Below are 23,518 nucleotides of genomic sequence, written 5' to 3' on the forward strand. Positions count from 1 at the left end.
GCTGAAAGCACATTATCATGTAGGTTCTCGTATATTTATTTTGTTCAAAATTACACCACCAACATTTTATGATCCATTTTTCTGTATCCCCTTCTAAATATTACGTAATTAATGGCTTTATAAAACAATGTTGTGAGCTCCGGAGCGCCGAAGTATAATATAGGAACTACCTCCATTTCGTATGAAGTCGCGCCATAAACGCCACGCTAAGATATATGAGCTGTAAAAGAAAATTTTAAGAAAAATCTTGCAAAAGTCTAGATATATGTATAAGGTTTTGTGATCATTATGTTATGAAAGAACGATAACAAAGTTGTAAAGGTTTTTATGAGTTAGCAAGGAAGGAACAGACAGATCACATGAAGGTCTTCCTCTTCAGGACTGGTCATTCACGGGTGTCCATACGACATCAGAATATATGCCATAAAGTGTTATTGCCATATTCTAGACTTCTTGCTACTATTGAAAAATACCTAAAAAATCCAGTAATACTTTGCCCAACTCGGGAATCGAGGCAGTCTAGTAAATATTTTTCAAAACCCTCAGGACAGCTCTGGTTAGCTCTACGTCATATTTACTAGTACTTCTATTCTTTGATCTTCATTTTATCTTTAATACCTCATTAAGCGCCCAATCATCACATCAAATAGAGCAGTAGAAGTACCTAAATATAATGTAGAATATGTTTTATTTAAAGCTAGTGTAAATAAGTACGGTACATACCTACATACATAAATTTGCACTATGACAATAATTCAAAAGCTTTTAGTTTAACTTACTTCTGAGTTATGAAGTTATTGTCGTATGTATATTATGCGATGAGTTTCAATTGCCCTCTAGTGTCTAATTAAATAAATTATGATTGCTTTGTGTAAGTAAATACTTTATGTTATAAACTTTTCATCAGTCTCTTTATACTGAGTGCCGATATTTTAATTGACATGCGTTCGAATAAAGAAAATACATTTATGATTTTTGTCAACTTCAATAAATTTTATGTAGGTGTACATTGCATGATGGCATTACGTGCCGTAATGTGTACCTCTACTTACGCTCCGGGGATTAAAGGCGTGACGATAAATATATAATAATTCAATCCATTTTAGAAAGTGTTAGATTGTTCTTTAGTTTTTGATAAAGACTAACCAATCCTATTTTACCTTTTTACTTATTACCAAATACATTGATAAAAGTAGTCTCTTATTTATTTTTCTCCGTTATCAGAGTTCTTAGTACTAACACGTAGTTGATATATTTAGTGTATCGAACAAATGGTAGGTGTAAAGAAGTCCTTAGGGTGTACATAAACGATACTACACTTTATTTGTGGCAAATAAAGATCTAATTGTGATGAATTATTAGGTTAGAAGATCCATTAGGTCAATTATTTTCACATCGATGTCCTAAAAAAACTGTAACATATATTATCTGTGCTTTTAAGCTGGCCACTTATAAGAGTGGAAACTATTTATGATCTTCTTTTGTTTTTATGAAATATATTCACTATGCTTCTGACTATTTGTTTAATTTTATTCACATGTAAAATTATTTCAGCAATACATATTCAAAATATATAACAATAAAAAAGGTAACATACATACATACATACATACATACTCTCGAAAAACATAACCCTCCTTCTGGTGCAGTCGGGTAAAAACTAATAGATAATAGTAACCACGCATAGTTTATATTTAACTAGCTACTTCCGCGCGGTTTCACCCGCTCTGCTCGGTTCCTATTGATCGTGGCGTGATGATTTATAGCCTATAACCTTCCTCGATAAATGCGCTATCCAAGACAAAAATAATTATTCAAATCGGGCCAGTAGTTCTTGAGATTGGCGAGTTCAAACAAACAATCAAACAAACTCTTTAGCTTCATAATATTAGTATATAGATAGAAATCAAAGGGATGTTTTTCCGTCTATTTATTGAAAGACAGCAGGATTATGTTGGCGGTTAATTACCCTGGAACAACATACGAGCTGTAATTATAAATGAGCATCGACCACACGCTGTGATGTGGTGATCGCAATTCGAGAATGTGCGCGATTATCAAACAGAGCATTGTGGTCGGGAGGGATAGATGTAAGTGGTATTTGTCAGTGAAGCTGGGATATTTGTTTACGTAACTAGACTAGAGCTTTTCCTATAGCTTCGTTCCCTTTTATGGATCGATTGCGAAGAAAGAGTTTGGATGCGGTTGTTTTTTTATATCATCACGCCTTTTATCCCCAAAGGGGTAGGCAGAGGTGTACATTATGGCACGTAATGACACTGTACAAGTGTATAATGTACACCCAGTTTTCACAATTTATGTTTTATGCCCCGTGTAATGCATTTGGATGCGATTATATAAAAACAAATGTTATGATGGTTTAGTATGTGTCTGTTTATTGTTGGTAGAACATATTGACTGCACTGTTAGCGCGGTGGCGGGGCAACCGGCTGCTCAATTCCCGCACGGAGCAACAGCTCTTTGTGTGATTCACAAATTCTTATTTTTGGTCTGGGTGTTTTGAGAATGTGAATGAACTTTGTGAACTTGCATGTTTTAAAAAGTATCCACGATACAGAAGAAAATCATAGTGTGGGAGCAAAGTTATAATAACGTTGAGTAAAATAAGAATTGATTCACCCAAAGCCTACTATCATTACAAAAACATAAATATTAACTCTGAAACATTTATCTCCTCTCTTCTTCTATTTTCATTCATAAAGACCTAAAACTCTAGTGATGCTGACGTCACGCGGTGCCAGCTGTACAATTATGTGCATACATGCATGAAATTCATAATTCATGCACAGCTATGCACAGCTCTCGGGCGCAAAGGAAATTGTCGCTAGTTCAACAGTTTGCACCCGACAATTACTGTGTCATGGCGGCTCTTAATACAATATTTTACTTAAATAACCTTTTGCTAGCTCATGCATATTTAGTTTGTTTAATATATTATATAGCTTTACCGCGGAATTAGCTTTAGAATAGCTGTGAACGATTTTGCTTGATTTTAATCGACTTAAAAAATAGGTTCTCAGTTTTACATGTGTATTGTTTGTGCGCGATTATCTCACGTTTGGCTGAACCAATTTTGATTATTGAGATTACCCGACTCAAAAGAAATGAAGATTGAAAAATTACGGCGGATTCCATTTTTAAAAAAGTGTTTAATTTAAAGCTAATGCTGTTCTATTGGTTTAATGACGCCATTTTCTTGGTTCAAACGTGTAAGTTTTTTTTTGTGTCTATAAAATCTATTTTCTCTCAGTTATTCATAATACTAACACCTTTTTTGCGGGGGAAAATCATCCAATGACTTTTTCCGCCTTGGGCGAGGCGAGAGGGAGTGTCAGACTTTTAGTGACTAAAAACCACCCTGTTTTCCGGGGGCTCTCTAGCCAGTTAGGTGTTAGTATAATACTAACACCTACGTATTAGTATTAACAGTTGCTCTTGTTCACTATGCAAATAGGAAAGTGTATACTATTTTATGTATATAAATATTTAATGCCTTTTAGTCAAAATCAACATGTTATCAACATACAATAATAGTATACGAAAGCAGTATTCCATTAAAATATTTAAAATGTAACATGAATAATAAAATTACATTAGTTTTTCACGTAGTACCTGTGTTTATTATTTATCTCGCATGCATTTTGTAGAAGCGTGGACCGCGCGTATTATACCAATTATTAATTAACGCTAAGAGCTGGTACATTACGTAAATAATTCCGACTAGCCACCTGACCTAGTAGGTTGCAGCCCCTACATATATACCCAGTATAAACTTCGTTAAAGTAGTGGTACGCCGCACCGGTAAAACGTTATTTTTAGCCACGAACCATGTTGTAAGCGAAATGTTTTAAAATATCTTTTTTTTCTTCACTCTTCGCCTATGGATACTGATGAACTTACACGGTGTTAGGTGTATTATATGCAATACAAATTTAGTTTTGAATAAGTATTTCAAAGAACTCTATTTTTGTATCTCTTCTTAGTTTAAAATTACAGGTTGAGCTTCCGATATTTCACATAATTATTATAAAGAAATAGAAATTAAGAGTAAGTCAGTTATGCATAATTTAATACCACGTATTTTCATCATTAGTAAAGGTGTTTTCAATAAAGAAAATGTCACTCCCATGATTGAATATCTAACACTATATAATATAGAACCAACACTCATGTCCGATCATTTCTTTTCCAATCCAACTTAAATTGTAGAAAGCATCCATAATAGTGTAGTGACGTCACAAAGCGTTGGCGGGACAGTGAGGTGTGACTAACAAATTGCGACTTCCAGCCATGAACGACCCTGAACTTAGGTATATCGATGGACTTCGAAACGTTTCACTACTTTCTGGATACACTATGTCACGTTACAAACGATTGAAGTTGCGTTTTAGATCTTTTGATAACACTGAAAATACTGAAATACACAGTATTTGTTTTGAGGGGGTAAAATATCTAATCACTTCTCCTTGAACGAGGCGAGAGGAGTTTAAGACTCTTACTGACTAAACAACTACCCTATCCTTACTCTCCTGCTTTTCGAGCTCAAGGAATACATAATACTGCAAAGAAAATTGCACTCTTTAAGGAGCTGTCTATAGCTTGTTTGTCTATGTTTGTTTTGAAATGTGAACAAGCTGGTATTGTCTGAAAACTGAAAAGAGATCAATTTTAGGAACAACCATTTATTAACAACCATATGGTAAGATTACACCTAATAACGCGTTACGTTATCCTAATCCAGCAACAGCCCCATCAAAAAATATATCGAAATATCATCTTAAAATAATATTAAAAAACTGGCACTTTTCTTGTTCAAAGTGGTGATGATTTTCCATACATATTATACTTTACTTCGAGCTTCCAATAACCGATCCACTTACCGAAATATGTAGCGAAAATCTGCAATAGAGTCATCCCAGTCTTAGATACCATTATCCGTCTACACCTTTATTACGTAGCGAGGTTCAAGGTAAGAATACCGCGATACCGTGTCGGTACTCGGTCCCAAACGTTACCTCTGCGATCGATAGCCGCCCGACCTCTATTCCACATCTCTAAAATTATCCGATTCTACTTTTCCGTCGCCTTCGGTAAGGCTCGACGCAAACGACCAACTTTATGTTGAACTGAGACATTTGTGGCTAGCTGTTTGTTTTTGGGGTATGTGGTTCAAGTGTGGAATAATATGATGAGAGCACGGACACGTGTCTGCGTAGAACTAAGAATTTTTAATACAAAAATGTGGGTGATAACTTATGGTGTTCTGTCACGGAGAATGATAACTTTTTTTAATAATGCGTAAGATATAATATGAAGGAATAAGGAGAGGGCCTTTATTCACCAGTGGACGTCTTCTGGCAGATGATGATGATGATGATATTGTATGCGGTTTACTGTTCACCCTTTATCCTTTTATTAGTTTCTAAGTCTAAAAGTTTGGTTAGCTAAAGTTCATTGTTTCAATTCCAAATTCTTAGTATTAGCTTAAGTCCTAAGTTGTAAGGTCATAGGGGATCTCATATTTTATTCACGATATTCTATTTTAAAGGACAATTAACATAATATTGTTAGGTTATTTTATACATATGTTAGGTCTACCAGTAGAAATAGACTATACTTTTGTTAAATAGTTGTAAAAATTATGGGAATACGTCCCCAGAGAATAATAAAATGTTGGAATATAAGTGTATAGCGGAATATATCGTAAAAAATATTGTTATACTTACATGTTATTTGTGCTATAAACACCTAATTAACGTCTAAACTAACGACTTTAATGACTTAGTTTCAATTAGTGCGCAAATTTTAATTACCAAACTGCCTGGATACGGCTAATTTATTCTTTAAACATTGCTGTGCTATTTTGCCTTTTTAATTTTAATTAGTAGGTGAGGTAGGTCGGTTGATTAGTCAACCTAATTAAAACTTCATAGGTGCTTTATTTTAGCTTAGTATCTCGAGAAATGATTTTGTGTAGAGAAACTATCATATCTATGTTAAGACATATTGAAAATCTCAACAATGTTACCAAGAATGTGAACTTGCTTGAAATAAGTAACCTATGGTGTTTCTTGCTCATTCTTCATCATAGGAATCTACACATTGGAACCAATAAATAGCTTCACTAGAAGACTAACCGACAGACAGACATTTTGAACATTATTAAATTTACTTTGACTTTCAAAAGTGCCTTTCTGGTCTATTTGAAATAATTAATTTTGACTTTTTACTTTTTGAGTTTGTATCCAGGGAATGTCTATATTAAGAAATAAAATACTGTGAAAGATAAAGTAAAATACAAGAATATAGTTTCCTTAGTTTGAAGAGGTTCTTCGAACTGGCTCCCTAGTTGGAGAACTACTGAAAGTCAGCAGTTTTCCCACTAGTAGTGGTTTTTTTTATTTATTCGACGATGTTTTAGTTTATATATGGTGACAGTTTCTTTAATATTTTGAACTTAATACCTAGATGACTAAACATTCAAATGTTCTAAACAAAATAATTAGCCACCTTCTCAGCTTTATAGACAGACTAGGTTCTGCTAGCGTATTCGCCTGTTTCCGTGGGATAAAACGTCTAGTGTATTGTAATGTGCTATTCCAGACCATAATCTACCACTGTTTAAAATTGCAAATTTCACACCGACACCTTCAGCCGTTTTGACGTGATTGAGTAACAAACATACATGCAAAGACATAAACTCAAACTTTCGCATTTATAATAATAATATTTAAAAATATTTGAAAATTCTATTCTGCTCCAAAAGTGTTTTGAAGATTTTCCATAGCTATCGTGAACCACTCAGCCGACACATTGCGTGACAGTTGACATTTGACGTGAGTATCACTCAAATACAACGTTTTACAACTGTGGGTACTTTTATCTGTTGGTACTCTTTGCTTTGATAGATCACATTTACACATTTATTCAGGCCCATATTTCTTTAACTTTTCTCTATATTTTTAAATGCTCTAGACACTAGACAGGTCACCGGAGTATAGACCTAACAAGTATACCTAATCTTGAATCCGTTTTGGTTATCTGAGTAACCAAAGACGATAGGTCTCAGAGTGCCCATCTAATTTTATGTAATGCTGTTAGGTTACCTAAAAAGACCCGCGAGTGAGGTCTACATATGTAATTTTACCTCTAGTTTTGTTCTTGTAATAAAGTAAGCGGAGTTTAGGTAATTCCTGAAATATTAACTGAAATAGTTTGCCTCTCTTTGTTCATAAGCTATTCAAGTACTTAGGGAGCGTTTGCAGTGTGCACTGCAATTTTGTTCAAGGCAGGTGTTGGAGAGTTTATAAAACCGAATTTAAATGTAAATAGTTCTACTTAGATATTATTATGTTAAGGAGGTCAATTTGTGTATGAGAAATTCTGAAACATTTCTGGAAAATCATTCAATGACTTCTACCGCCTTGGGCGAGGCGAGAGGGAGTGTCAGACTGTTACTGACTAAAAACCACCCCGTTCCTACTCCTGCTTTTCGAGCCGGAGCCCCGGTAACCCACAGGCAGTCCATGCCGAGTCGGTATCAGCTCTCCTGGCCCCACCTGTGGTGGTCTGATGGCTCTTTGAGGCGCGCGCAAATACTGGAACTTAATTTGTGCTTCATGGCTATTTTCAAAATAAAGCTTATTTGACACAACTGCCCATTCCGATACGCAGCAGTATGTAACTTAATTACAATGATTGTATACATAACGCACACAGGCCTTGATATTTTCCGGTCAAACATTTGTAATTATGATCGGCTACGTGATCCAATTCAGCACCTATGTGAATCGAAACACAGATTGTTTTTGAGTGACAGCATAATGAAATTATTGCAAGCCAATTACGTCAGTGTGCACGTTTGTGTAGCTTTTCCGGAATTAAGGTTTGTATGAAGAAGTGAAAGAAGGGCCGAGACGTGAGGGCGATGATAAATTAACCACGTAGACATTGTTTTGTGGCCCTGTCCGTCCAGTGGTCAGTAGTGTGGCTATTGAATCTAACGTCCACGATTCCTGGTTACACAAAACGATGTTGGGATTTTGATAGGGATCATGGGGAATGAATTAAGTCCGTCAGTTAGGTAATGAAAAAATATTAGACATATTTTTTTTACGGCATATAAGATACTTAGATAATACGAATCAAAGTTTAGAAGTGCTAGCAAGTACGCAATTTCTGCGTATAAAATGTACCTAGAAGTAACGTCACACCATATTTCAAATCGTGAAAACAAATCATCTACCCTATTACATAGCTTTTTACAGTAGTAGGTACGTAATTCAAGGTTGTGTCCTATATTTGTCCCAAACGAAATCTGATAATCAGGGATTGGCCCATAATTATCTCGGCACTAGTCAAAGGTCAGAATAGTTAAGGGTCAGTACTGTTACATTTAATGACGTCAATAAGATGTTTAATGACGAGTTCACCGACTCACACATTGAACATCATTCCCTACTGACACGTGAATCGAGTTATCAACGACGAAACGATCCAACACTTCCTCGCACAACGACTCGCCACTAAACGGAGGTGGCCTATCAAATGATAATAGCATATCATCAAACGAAGGGGCCTGGACAGCCGTGCGACGTTCTGCGCAGATAAATTTGACATTCGAAAAGAAAAAAAAACTTGAAACTCTTTGTGTGAAAACGTATTCCGCGATCCGAGAGTGCATTTCGCTATAAAATATAATGGTTGATTTTTCCGCTGTTCCACGTAAAAGTGCTTTTAGAGGGAACATTACGTAATGTTGTACGGAGGGATATGATAGGTGCAAGTGATAGAAACTGCTTGACAGTGATACTGGGCGTATACAGTGAATTTTTAACTGATATTTCTGTGTGGGCAGTGTGTTTTAGTGTTATTGGAAAGAAACTGTGACAGTTTTTGGACGTTTGGAAGAAGGTAAAGTAGCAATTATGTATTGATTGAAGTTAACAAGTTCCCTATACTTTTTAAATTGTGGCCTGTCTTGTGGATTTATTGGAACTCAAACATAAAGCACATAATTGAATTGATATAAGCTTATTTGAAAATGCAAATATAAACTGCTGCATGGCACACATATTACCTACATAAAGTGCATTGCATACTCGGACAAACGATATCCTTTTATTTAATATAGAAGACTAATAAAGGCTTATTCGTGTTAAAGAACATTATGTACCTATATACTACAATGTTTGAGTCTCCATAAATAACTTCTGCAGGGTCACTCGTAGCAATTGAAAGAGTAGGGTCCGCCGTGCCAAAATTATTTAATGACTCTTCTCAAACTTGGAAGAAGTTCAACACTCGATTGTCCTTCAGTGTCAACAAATAAGATTAATTTATAAAGCTGATTACTCTAATAAACAAAAGGTTTTATTATAGAAAGGAAAAGGAGAGGAGGTTGTTTCTTAAAAGTAACTTAAATTAAAATAAATGATTTGACTTTCTGTGTACTATGAAAGTGCGTAAATTACAAGTGTTCAATATAAACACAACGGATCAAAATGTACTTAGTAATTATTGCTGATTGTAGAAATAGTGTGACAGTTGTCATTGCGATTGTATATTTCTGGACTTTAAATAGACTTTAACGGCTTCAATAACAATACATACCAATTAAGCTAATAAAAAATGAGTGTAGCACACTAATCACACTATGATTGTGTAAGTTTATTTGTTTGGATGTTTTATCGACCACCCACGTTAAAACTACAAAACGGATTTTGATGAAATTTGAAATATAGATAGGACTGCATACCAAATTTCATGCTGAGCTGACTTGGGTGATAGGATACTTTTTATACCACAAGAACGCGGGTGAAACTACCGGCAGAAGATATCTATATATTAATACGTGATGCAAAAACTTTGGACCCCTTTTTACGAAAATTGCGCGGACGTAGGAGCATAAAATTTGGTACACTTATAGTTTATGTGTAGGAGAAGTGCAGAACGCTAATATTTTTTATAAAATACTGCTTATAAAGTACATAAAATCAATAAATAAATAAAACATTACACACACTACCATGCATAGTATCTGATCGTATTTGACAAAACGTCAAAATCGACAAACATTGCGATGATATTCTCACGTCTCATATGAATAAAGTTTTCCTGTTCATGATGCGCTAATAATAATTAGAATTTTACAAAACTAATAGCAATTCGTTAAATAAAAATTATCCTTGAACGTATATTAAGTGGTATTGTAAATTAAATCGTATATGGTCGAATTTCGACCACTAGGCGACCAGTAGTAGTTATAAATATACCTTAGTCTAATAACAAACATGGCGTGTTCCGAAGAGTACACACAGACAACCTAATATTAATCCAAAGAGGACAATACAACTCAGAATTACATTCCAACAATTGGAATATTCATGAAGCACTTTAGGACTATTGTCGAAATCCATATTTCATAATATCGCCGCGACAACGTTGAATTATAAGCGGTATGTTTAAGCATTTCGATAATCCCTTTAATCATATCAACTTAATGCTGACAACCGTTTAATTTACGGGTAAAATTTGTATGGAATTAAATTTTTGAAACTGTTTTGTAGTTTTTTGAAGAGTCATTGCGAGCATTGTAAGAGGTATTTTATTAACTGTCTGAAGTATTATTCTTATCAACATCAGTCCTAAAGGGATATAATACAATTGAGACAAAAGATTCACATTACTTTATATGGGCTTAAAAGTTTTTGTAAATAAAGATCGTGCCTCAAATTTTCATTTTTCATTCGAAATGTTTGTAAAATTATGACTCGCATAAAGAAACTTAGAACTTGGTAGTTAAGTCAGTGCTCATGCAAACAATTATCATGTAAGGTTTAAACACAAAATACACCGTAAAATTATTGTCATTAGGTAAGTTATAGGAAATCAATATTGTTAACAAAACAAACCTTTTTAATGTTGGGGTCTATAGTTATGAGCACGCGTGGATCGTTCCACGTTCATGTTCATTACCAATCAGGCTATGCCCAATATCGTAACACCGTTTGTTTAATAGAGCCGTTACATGAAACCATACTCCATAAATTGCGGTCATTGGAGTACGTAATTAATTGCATAAAGTGTATTCAACTATAAATGTGCTACACAAATATAAATTTACACGCGAAATCAATTTGCTGGTTATAATTTACTGTGGTTAGTCAATAAATACTTTCTTTATTACATGATTATTTGAAATTTTAGAGAATAGTGACATGGTATTTGACTCAGGTTTAGCAACTACAAATGCAAAGATTTATTTTATTTATTAAATAGATTTTATTCAATTTATTTCTAACTATTTTATAAATAAGATTATTGTGATATTCTGTTCTGTGTCATTGTGGGCAATTTTTACGTATAAGGGGTGATTTTTGCTATGCTACGTTGCTGTGGATGAGTTTGGCTTCCATCTGTCATATTCATTGCTACACATAGCTTAGCAGTGGTGGAAACGGACTCAGCTAAGCTATGTTTTTATATGGAAAGATGCGTGGGTAGCTTCCCTACTATCGATACATCGCACACTCAAACTGCGCATCTTCTTCGCACAGCTACATAGCTTAGTACGGTGGAAATTATGACATAGTTTCACCCCTTTAGTTCTCATCGATCTTAATCGACTAATCATGCAATTTTACAAATTACACTTTGCGTTTGAGCTTAATAAGGTTGACATTTGTTATTATGTATATAAAGTAGCAACTCATTGTTTAAGTTAAACTCCAGACAAGATGTGACCGAGTCATATGGCTGTATAAAGAGTATTATTACGACTGTTTTCAAAGGAACCACAAAAGGGCTACGTGTGTCGTTCCCATAAACCCTCTACACGTATATCCCACTCGTAAAGTTCACGGTGCGACGGATGAGACCGTTTCCTTTGTTTTCTGCGTTAATTAACGTTATTATTTCCTCTGTCGTTTGTCCAATTTGGCCCCAAATTGGGACAATTCCTAAGAAATAAAACCTTATATATATAGACCTTTGAGTCTAGTATTACTGTAATTGACTCAAGTTGAATTATGGTTTCTATTTTTTGGGCTTTGGTCGTGCTTTATTAGTGAGACGTTGAACTTTCTTGTCTTCTTTGTTATTTGTGAAATGAAGTGAAATGTTATTATGTTATTTCTTTGTTATTTGTGAAATGAAATGAAATGTTATTATGTATTTTTTTGTTAATCGTGAAATGTACATTAAAATGTTTGAAAGATAAATTACAATAATTTCCTTACTAAGGATTAATAAATTAATAGTTTTTTTCCAAATACGTCGTGGTTGAAGAAGGTAGACGTACGCGTTTTCTCTTCTATGCAATAGTAGCAAAACTTGAGCATTACATTCAAGACACTTTAAACTGTATAATCATAGTCATACAGTTCATTAATATTAACCTATTCTTGGAGTTCCAAACTAGTTACTTCTTGATTAGATAACCATAGTTTAATAAACAAATCTCTCATCCCCTTGAGATTACTAGGCGTAGTGTTATTATGTCATATTGTCATGTCAACAGTTTGTAGAGTCTTGCCTAGTCTGTCTGGTTCACTTGTCTGTGTAGATTTACTTGAGGCATCGCTAAGCAGGATTCAAGTGGCTTTTGTAGTTCTAAGTCCACTTTAGAAGGCGGTTTATTTGTTATGCTATTCTAATTAATCTTAATTAACTACGTCTTGAATAGTTGTCTAAAATGATATATTGCTATGAGGATGCGTTCATTTGAAATATTTGTATGTAAATAAATATAAAGATATTAGTCTTTAATTTATTTATAAAAATGAAACAAACATGCCTCGTTGGCTAAGTTTTTCGAAAATTTCTTAGTTGTAGCACGAAGTTTCACCCCCTATTACATGGGACTTATAGTGTATAGTGGCATTACGTGCCATAATAGGTACCTCTGGCTACATCTGATAAAAGGAGTGGCAATATTTATTTATTTTATTATTTGTTAAAATAATAACAAATAAAAATACATAAAAAATAACGTTAAGCAAGTAAGTAAAGACACATAAATAAGTAAATAGAAACAAAAATCGAAATGTACACATACACATAACATAGTTCCTTTCATCAGTGGTAACATTACACGTAAATGTGTCGTTAAAACAACAGCGGCGATGTTTTCGGGGCAACAAACAGAAATGGTAGGAGTTGACAGAAAACATTCCGCTGTTGGCTTTTCTAATGGTCCATAGGTGTGACACAAGGACTACGCTAGCCTAAAGGTATGAACATATGGGTGTAGTTAGCCGAATCCTGAGTAACATGTTTATGAAACTAGAATATTGAATTTATACTAACTTTAATAAGTAAATATGCGTATAAACACCATATACTGGGTACAATTCCGTGCTATTACTGAGAAATTTTAGAATAACCGACTAGGCCCAGTTATAATTTGCCCGACCCAGGAATCGAACCCGTCACCCCCTAATGTCCAGCAGTCGCACTTGCAATCACTCGACCAACGAGGGAGTCATTTCTTTGTTTCATTAAAATATTTTTGTTTTGTGCACAGTAATAAAAGTATTTTTTTTATAACGGCACCCCTTATTAATAGTATCTAAAACATTTATGATCCTCAATGATTTAGAACCACCAAAATATAAGGAACATTAAGCTGGAACATCAGCGTCTTTATATTCGGTATTCAATGAACTCCGCTCATCTGATCTCGCCTTAACAGCAAATAGAAAATAACTCTCTGTGCTGTCCTAAGTAAACATTCAACGTGTTTTATACCCTTCGGCACGAAGTATGTACGGACGTTTTATATGTGTGCGTGTTGATTTACATTCAGATTTGCCGAATGAAAGAAAAATACTCGTACATCGAGTCTGTGTGCTTTTCATTTCGGTCCTCCTATTTGTATGTATTGAGAATGTTTGGCGATTCGAGTAAGACGTTTTCTCGCCTTTTTCCTTGGAAGATTTAAGGGGTCGATATGAATTTCACTTTGTGTATTTTATTAAATAAAGGGTGTTTTGTATGTTTCGTTATGGGATAACAGTATATTACAATGGTTGGCTTTATTAAACTTATTCTTTTGGAAGCGTCATGTATCGGGTTTTAGGCTGTTTTAGTTCATGATTGTGCGATATGACTACAACTACAAATCTTTCAGTAATCCTGGATATCCACATAGGCCCTAAAATATTTTAGCTTGCTTTTCAAACAAAATTGTCATTAAGGAATAGTTTAAGTAATCTTTAAATGAGTTTGAGTAATAGTTAATAAACAGGTACTAACTTGATTACAGAGATCGCATCCTTTGTGACGGGAAGGGTGGCGGGCTTACAATACCGTAATTTTTTCTTGATCTTGCAAATCCAATGGCGTTCATTCTGTAAGGATTGTAAATTCCGGCAAGAATGATCGTTAGTGGATGGGTCGCTTATGTCGATACCTATTTAACTGTTTCTATGAACTTAATTTCTTTTTATTATGACACTGGCAGCTAACAATTAAATGGGTAACATACTGAAATGTATAATAAAGCGCCTTGTATTTATTCTTCACGTACAGCAATTAAAACATTTCGTATTCTGTGTAATTGTTCTACTGTTCCGTGTTATCGACCCTATGACCTTCATAATAGGATACATTTTATTCCTTCACTTTATTACAGTTTGGCGTATATAATGACTTAATGACAGACGTTCAAAATCTCTTTTATTGCTACCGCAGTAGGGTTTATTGTAGGGAAGTTAAATCAAAGTTTTATATACCTTTGTCAAGGTTTATTTGTATGTGGTTTCGTTGTATAATAGTCGTTTTGTATATTGTTTGTCGTATATTATTTATATACACGTGATTATTATTATTTTATACGGGGTGTGTGTTTTTTAAGTAACTGTAAGTGGTTAAGAGGTTTTAAACAATACTTAGTTGTAACAAAAAAGCTACTTTAAGTAGAGTTGAACAAAAATTGATTATAAATAAAAACAGAAGATGATTAACTAATTAACTTAATGAATCGGTTCATCTGCTTCTATATTTAAAGTGTTGTAAATACCAGAATAAGACTAATGCCCATATTTTCACGTTTTTTTATGGAATAGGCGCCATTTGCGCCTATTCCATATAAAAACATATTTAGTCCGTCTGTTGAGTAATGAAATAATATTAGACACGTATTTTATTCATTTTGCTATATATATAAGATAACAATACTTAGATAAACGCATCAAAGTTTAGGAGTGAAAGCAAATACGTAACTTCTACCTACCTACGCATAAAATGTACCTAGAAGTGACGTCACGCGATATTTCAAATCAATATATCTTCGAAACTAATTGTTTCCGTAAGAAAATAAAAAAACACATGTCTAAGATAAGCTACAAGACGGACAAAACGGACGACAGACGGTTAAAATAACAATTAGACCTCTACCCTTATTATACAAACGGGTGAAAAGAGGCGTAAAATAAAATCTTTTGGATAAAAAGGAGAACTTACCTTTTTATTTTACTTTTTACTTAACTTTTACTACTTTGTTTATATTACGGGTTGAATGGTACAAAACGTACCCCAATTTAACCCTAAATACACCGTTGAATATGGATATTTTGCGAACAATTTTCGCACGCTAGCCTTGTTAACTAAGGCTAAATAAACAAAGCTGTTTGCAACCGAGTAAGCCTATGTTCGTTGTACAATATACTGAACAACAGCTTTTACGTTGTAGGGTTTACTTTTAATTGATTGAACGTAGTTAAATGGTAAGCGGACAAATTGTAATGTATTTAGTGGTTTAGTGAGAATTTGTCATATTTTAATTATTCGTAATAATCAGTTAAGATTAGTTGATACCTAACTAAGTACCTAATATACACTATATTTATATAAGTATATAAAATTGTAAATAAGAAATACATATATCGACATTTTCAAGTGAAATGGTGTAGGTTATTGATTGAAAGTGGAGATATGTAGAAGTTTCAATTTCAAAGCTTTTCATTATCCTGGCTTGAACACTGGTTATTTTGATGCCTACGTTATCAACCACAGAAGTTACTGGCGTAGGCTTGAACGTTTGTCAAAAACAAAAAACAAAGTGTTCATGTCACGACCACGAGCAAAAACTGGAATTTTAATAAAATTGTTATTTCATTCGGGCAATTTCTACATGATACAAATCAAATTGTTGTTAGTTTAACACAGTTACAGTTTTTGTTCGAAAATTGATCCACGAATAACAGAATGAGACTCGTTCTATTGTACAATTTGTACATTTTACCGTTGCGATGTATTTCACGCTAGCGTGAGTGATTGAAGCGATTCATCAAGTTTAGATATCCGATACCACAGGCTGTAGCTAAATGTTTCTAGTTTAAACACAAAGAGAATGGCAGTTAACTAGAAAGCCTAACCCAGAACATAATATCACGTCTATTGTATTTATTAATGTATCAAAACGGTGCGGGAGTCTCGGTCTGTATCTAAATATGCAAAAATATAATATATTCTATCATCTAAGTCCATCTAGCCATGGGTTTGAATTAGCTGTTTGGTATACAGATACAGGTAGGATTATCTGTACACCAAATTTCATCAAAATTCGTTCAGTAGTTTCAGCGTGATTGATGAAAAAACATCCAAACAAACAAACTTTCACATTTATATATATCGCCTGTGGAGGCCCGGCTTCAAAGTTTCGTTCATTAGAGTTTTATTGTGTTAATAGTGTGATTAGTGTATTTTTTTCGGTAATATTATTTATAATCATTAAAATTTTGTAAAAGTAAAAAAAACATGACTTTAAGTAAATTGAATATCATAACAAACGTAACTATAAACATACATTAGGATGATTATTTATACACCACACCAAGTTTCACAGTCTCGAGTCCTGTAATATCCCAAACAAAAAGAAAGCCCATCCAACATAATCAGGTTATTAGGGTCGGGACAGAAAGTACAGGCGTCCTTACGAGCTACAGACTTGTCATTTACTCATCTCATTCGTCTCCAACGAATTAGTATTCTTTGTCCATACACCGACAAAGACGTACGTATGAATGTACGTATATACAGTAAATAGTTACGTTAGTACGTCATGAAGCAGACGTGTCATTTGTCTGACCCAAGTAATTTGCAGAACGTTGACATTGGATCGACAGTAATTTGCTTTTTCTATTGACCTACAAGAAATTTGTGATGTTTTTTTACGGTCTTACATTGATAGTTACTCGAATTGAATGTAATTTGGGAATATTCTTTGAAGGAAATTTCATAATTTTTATTTTTTTATGTCTAAGAAATATCGGTTTCGCTGTAGAATGGCGACTTTTATAGTATTTGACTACGGCGTAGCAGTAGTGGCTACGAATTTCGTAGCAATGAAATAAGGTCAGGCTTTTCAATTATTTTGATACTAAGAACTATTTAAATCATTTATTTACACATTAATAATATTTATTGATACAAATAAAGGTTCAGTTTGGCCAACAGTTCTCATGAACATACGATTTGTTTTTTTAATTAATCAGATTGTAAAATAAGAAATTCACACATACTACCTATACCTATAATTGAATAAAATTCCAATAAAAGCAATTTCAATTGACCTTTACTTTATTACTACAGACTATTTTTAGTATCGAGAGGGAAGCTCAGAGAGGCTCATGCAACAGAGGTAATCGAATCACAGCATTTTAAATTTCCCAAAGGCAACGAAGTCACTCGCTTGATTTAATTTTGTTTGAAACAAAAAGGATCCTTTGCTTTTATGTAACTGTTCAATACCTATTCCATTTTGGGACAACCCTTTTCACGAAATAGTCTTCAGAGTTACTTTAAGATTTCAAAGTCAACGTCAAAGTCAAAATCTTTTATTCCAATTTAACCATAAATGGATACTTTTGAAATGTCAATAAATAAAGAAATAATAGTCTGTCAGTCTATCCGTCAGTGAAGCTAGGTGCTCGTTCGAATGTGTAGCTTCGAATGGAGTAGAACGAACAAGAAACTCCATCATCACATTTCCCATTAATACAGTGTTTGTATCATATTTATCATTAAATTTGAGGAAGTTTTAATTATCACGTGGTCTATTATGAAAACAAAACTGATATCAATTATTGTTTAGAAGTTTTAATAGTCGTTGGACTACAATTTACCCCCTTTTACATCAATTATAATTATACAAGAATAATTTACGTATTTAACCGTCGACAAAGACGTAATAGGGAAATTTCCCAGAGAACGGACACACCTGTAAAGGGTTTAAAACTCTAAGTACTTAAGAATTTTAAAGAACAACAGATTCGATTTAAATTGATACGGTACCATGTTTATATATACTTTGACTCCTCGTTGAATGTTGTAGTGCTATGGGAGTAGATAGATGTGCGGTGTTCACTTTAGCGGAGAAGAACTTTAGACAAAGCTTCAGTAAGTGTGTATTGAATAATTAATTAATACAACTTGTTTAGACTGAGTGTGGAGGATGACTGTCCTATAATGCCTTGGTATAACATACATGATTTAGTGACAAAGAAAATCATGTAATTATTACTAATTATCGTGCAATTTATAGTTGCTTCCGAAAGTAGGGCAATGGATATAATATGATTCCTAGTTTACAGAGTAGGCGCAATACCAAAATGTACTAAGTTAATAACATAGTCTTGAGTAAACGAAGACAACATACTCGTACACGATAGTACACCAAGTCTCAGCAGACTCTCACGTTATACCAACGCTAGAATTCGCAGCAATAACAGGACGTATGTTAACAAATTAGTCCCACTACGTCATAGTGAGGAGGGTAAACCCTGTCGGGCTCTGTCTGTCTGGGCCGAATGCCGACGCCGACGCCGAATGTCTAATGTTTTGGCGTCTATTTCCACGTACTAAATTGATCTAATCTCCGGCAGGGACGGGCCACGGACGACTCCGGTGAACATGACCTAGTGCCCCATGACATCGGCACACCCCTCGCCCCCACACCATAATTGCTCGCCGACCTGACACGCACACAGACACACAAGTAAGTATTTCGTATGTAATCGCACCGTAACACGTAACGTGCTGGAATGAGTACGCGATTGTCTTAGGATTGCTTTGTTTAAGTTAAAATTGGGTTAAGTGGTGAATACCTTTATAGCAGCAAAGTGGTCTGCATATTTAATTACGACTTCACTGTCTGTGTTGTCTGCAGTGTAACAAAACAAGTAAAGTACAGCTAATATTACTGGTAGAATGACGATTCTACTATTCAATATAATTGAAAGAAATTCTTGTGCCTGGTGTAATAATCGTAGCAAACAATACATTAGCCAAGATTTCAATCACTATAATTCAAAGGAACTTGAACAAAATCAAAATAAAACAAACTAAATAAAAAAAAGCAATTAGACAATAATCTTATTTACATTTTATTTCATTTCGTAATAACTTTTTTATTGAATATCCTGACAGAAGTTAATTTAGTCTTTATTTGTTTACAAAACAAAATTATACGATGGTTGTAATTCACTTTAATATGTTTAGAATGAAATTAAGCGTTCAGAAGAAGGAACAAACAAGTTTGTTAATAAGGTTTCAGCTTTACAGAACTTTTTAACTTGGAACTGCTTTGTAACGAATCGTGATGAAGGAACTGCAAACTAGAAGTTAGAGGAAAGGCGTGCGTTGTTTTGTCTGCAAAACTTAACACAATTCAGTTTCAACCTGATGCGTCTGAAAGTCAATTGTATTGGTGACGTAATAGGTAACTTGTATAAAGCCAAAGTCAAAGCATTTATCTAAGTCTATCAGAATTACGCAAAAATTTTACTATTAACAGTATTTAGAGTTGATAAAGTTGCCTAGCATGCAAATAAGAAAATAAAGATTGATTCAGAACAGAGACAGAAATAAATAATACTATTTCTTTACTAAATTGTCTAACTATGGCCATCGAATCTTTTTGTAGACATTAGTCAACTCAGTTTTCTACTAATACTCTGAACGATATCAACCTTTATTTATACTAAATTACTTGTTACATCCGAAAAACCTTTCCTAAAAGTATTCACTAGTAAAATATATATAAAAAATTAAACCAACCAAGTACCTATGTGTCACTTTCTATAAAATCCTAGACGTTAGGGCGAGAGTCCACTGAATTAGTATTCCACTCCCGTGTGCCGTCGATAGAATATTCAGCTCGCCAATAAGTACGCAGCGTACTTCAATCTAAATGTATACGAACATTATTTTTTGATACGTGCCGCTAGTGGTAATAAAGGGCTGCAGATTTATGGGGAATGAAATAGAATTATGTGTGTAATAAAGTTTTTTTTATTCACTTCGCCACAAGTCTTTGTTTTGATCTCTTAACCCACATTTTATGGATATGCTAGGTGTTTATGACTATTCGTCCGTATATGGAAAATCTATACTAATATTATAAAGCTGAAGAGTTTGTTTGTTTGAATGCGCTAATCTCCGAAACTACTGGTCCGATTTGAATAATTCTTTTTGTGTTGGATAGCGCATTTATCGAGGAAGGTTATAGGCTATAAAACATCACGCTACAATTAATAGGAACCGAGCAGAGCGGGTGAAACCGCGCGAAAGTACCTAGTATGACATAATTAACCAAAATGGATCTTAATTACCTATGGCTTAGAAACGATCACAAATGAATTTGGTAAAAACAAAGATACCTTTAGAGTTAATAGTATGTATATAATGTATACCTACCTAAAAACATAAAGATACCTATATAGACTCCATATAGTATCTAGGTATCTTATAAAGAGAAAATAATCTATACTATGGAGTACTCTTTAAATAGATTCTCTTTCTACTTTGTAAATAGATATCTGTAGGTAAACAAAATTATAATTCTAAATGTGGATCTGAAAGAAAACAATTTCAAGTATAAAAATAAGCGCAGAATGAATGCGAAAAGAAATTCAAAACTCTTGAGTCAAGACTCATTGCATGAATATTTTCTATCTTGAGAAAGAATTCTAAAACAAAAATGCAAATTTGTTACATCCTTGTGTACCTGCAAACCGGGACCGGGGTCTCATTTTAAATCCCGTAAACTTGAGACAAAAGAAGTCTTGAGATTTTTCCCTTCTTAAAATTTTAATGTTCTAAGGTTTTTTGAGCTCTGCGGTTGGTGAATACATATTTCGTAGGTATATTCCTGACTGCCTCGTTGGTCGAGTGGTTGTAAGTGCCAGTCGCAACGGGTCTCGGGTTCAATTCCCGGGTCGGGCAAAGTATTGCTTATCGGTTATTCAAAAACTTTTCAGTAGTAGTACGGAGTCTGGAATTGTGTCTAGTATAAGGCAATTAATCCGGAGCTGCGGACTACCTAGCGGGTTTACCGGGGCTCCGGGTCGACGGGCAGGAGTAGGAACGGGGTGGTTTTTAGTCAGTAAGAGTCTGACACTCCCTCTCGCCTCGCCCAAGGCGGGATAAGTCATTGGATGATATTCTACACTAAAAAAAAAAAAAAAATATATGGCAATAGGCTCATCCCCTATGACATAGATGGGACTTATAAGACAAATGGTGAAAAGTGGGTGTACAACTGTACATTGTATAGCGGCATTACATGCCGTAATGTTCACCTGTGCCTACTTCTACGGGGGTTAAAAGGCGTAACATTGCATATGACCTTTCTAACACATAGCCTTTGTCGAAGAAAGTTTTTGAAAAAAATCTCTCTATGTATGGGAAAACACGTGAAGCCGTCAGCTTTGGTGTCACAAAAACACATGTCAGCCGTCACAGGCAGCTGTTGGGAGAACATGTCACTACTGGTCTCCTCGGCATTTGTTACCTGTTATTTTGTGGAGGTTAAATGTCACTCACACTGAGGGAAATACCAATATCTTGTGGCACCACTAAATGCCAACGAAAATGTGTTGATGTGAGCGAAATTTCTTCTGGTGTAATGTGGATATGTGTTAAAAAAATAAGGAAAAAGTATTTATTCATGAATTGTGTTGTACGCGTATTTATTGCTGTTAAGATTTGATCGTTGTTGTAGACATTATTACTATTCGTAGTGTAATAGTTGTAATAAGTATTAAATGATGAAGGGTTATGAAAACTAAAAATCTATTTACTCAGTTAGGTAATGAAAAACATAAAACACGTATTTTTTTTGTCACATAAGATAACAAACAATACTTAGATAAAACAAATCAAAATTTAGGGGTGGGAACAAATACATCATTTCTACGTATAAAATGTACCTAGAAAAGACGTCACGCAATATTTCAAATCGATATATCGATTCGAAAGTACTTATTTGTTTCTATAAAAAATGTCTAATGTTTTAAAACAATCTACAAGACGCACTTTAAAATAAAAAATAGTCATCTACCCTATTGAGCTACGACAGAAAATAACAAAGACGTATCTAGTAGTAATTCACTCATGATCCACGAACTTCACAGATTGTTTAATAAAGGGTTAAACTTTGTCCCTAAACTCATCTGCTACTCTACTACGGTTAAGGTTGGTTACGTCACAAACTTTCGGCTAGATTATATCTATGAAACAGGTCCTAATGTATATTAATGGTTTAACTTGCAAAGCCGTTCGTTAATTTAGGAATTAGGTTCTAAAAGCTAGGAATCCGTATTAAGTTCGTGGTAAATGGTGGAAGCAAAGTTTCCGTTTTATGAAACGTTTCCTACAAGTTAATGTACTTTACTATTCAACGGACTTTAATATTAAATCCCTTAGTGCTAGTTTACTTTACGTTGAACGAGAGCGCGGCGCTTTCATTGGCCGGCGCGAATGAATCAGCCAATCAGAACGCAGAACGCGGTTTCGTTTCGTTTTCGTTCAACGTAAACCAAACTCGTACTAAGGGCACTGGTAGAAGTGGGATATCGATTATAACTTTTTGAGAGTGAATACTTCATTATAACCTATTTTGTGTGAATAAATAAAATATTAAGCACCTAATAGGTAGTACGAATATAACAAATTTTAAATTAAACATGAATGAATGTAATACTTTTAATGGTTGTTACATTAATATAATTTGAGCTTCTGTTACAAACTTTACGTTTTTTTAGAATGTGTATCGTATTCCTCGTTACAACAAAATATTCAAAGTGACTTGCAGAATTGTCTTTTTAACGAGGTGCCTTGGGTCAGATAGTATAAAATACTTTGTAGTAAGTTATGAGCCTCTACAGACATCGTAATTTGTTTCCTTTGTAATATTCCAGCGTTCAGATAAAGGCTCCGTTTAGAATTTAGGGAGGTCAGACTAGAGCAGTGTATTCTACCTGAGTAATTGTTTAAGCCCAAATCTGCTTGTTGGATTATTTGTGGTGCCATTTATAATAAAGTAATCTCGTGGTTTTGAGTAAGTTTTAGTTATAAGGTTATAGGACTTTACAATGGACTTATTGGGAGTTTCCGCACGTGGCTTGCGTTACTAAGATGAACCGGATGTATTTAGCTTAAGCTGAGGCCTATTTCTATGCAAAATAACGTTGATAAACAGATATTAATAGTA

General features: G+C 34.2%; 1 protein-coding gene across 3 annotated transcripts in view; it reads left to right on the plus strand.

Annotated features, from left to right (window-relative positions):
* Positions 1 to 23,518, plus strand: part of LOC118266980 (slit homolog 1 protein) — a 121,863-nt gene that overhangs the window by 88,424 nt on the left and 9,921 nt on the right. For 2 of the 3 annotated variants that reach the window (XM_035580673.2, XM_035580675.2), the window contains exon 3: positions 18,909 to 19,021. The gene's annotated coding sequence lies outside the window, so the exon portion shown is untranslated. Of the gene's footprint in view, positions 1 to 8,514; positions 8,935 to 18,908; positions 19,022 to 23,518 lie in introns of those variants that run through there. The other variant, XM_035580676.2, reaches the window with a different exon arrangement.

The sequence above is a fragment of the Spodoptera frugiperda genome, chromosome 23, assembly GCF_023101765.2.
Source record: "Spodoptera frugiperda isolate SF20-4 chromosome 23, AGI-APGP_CSIRO_Sfru_2.0, whole genome shotgun sequence".
NCBI lineage: Eukaryota > Metazoa > Arthropoda > Insecta > Lepidoptera > Noctuidae > Spodoptera > Spodoptera frugiperda.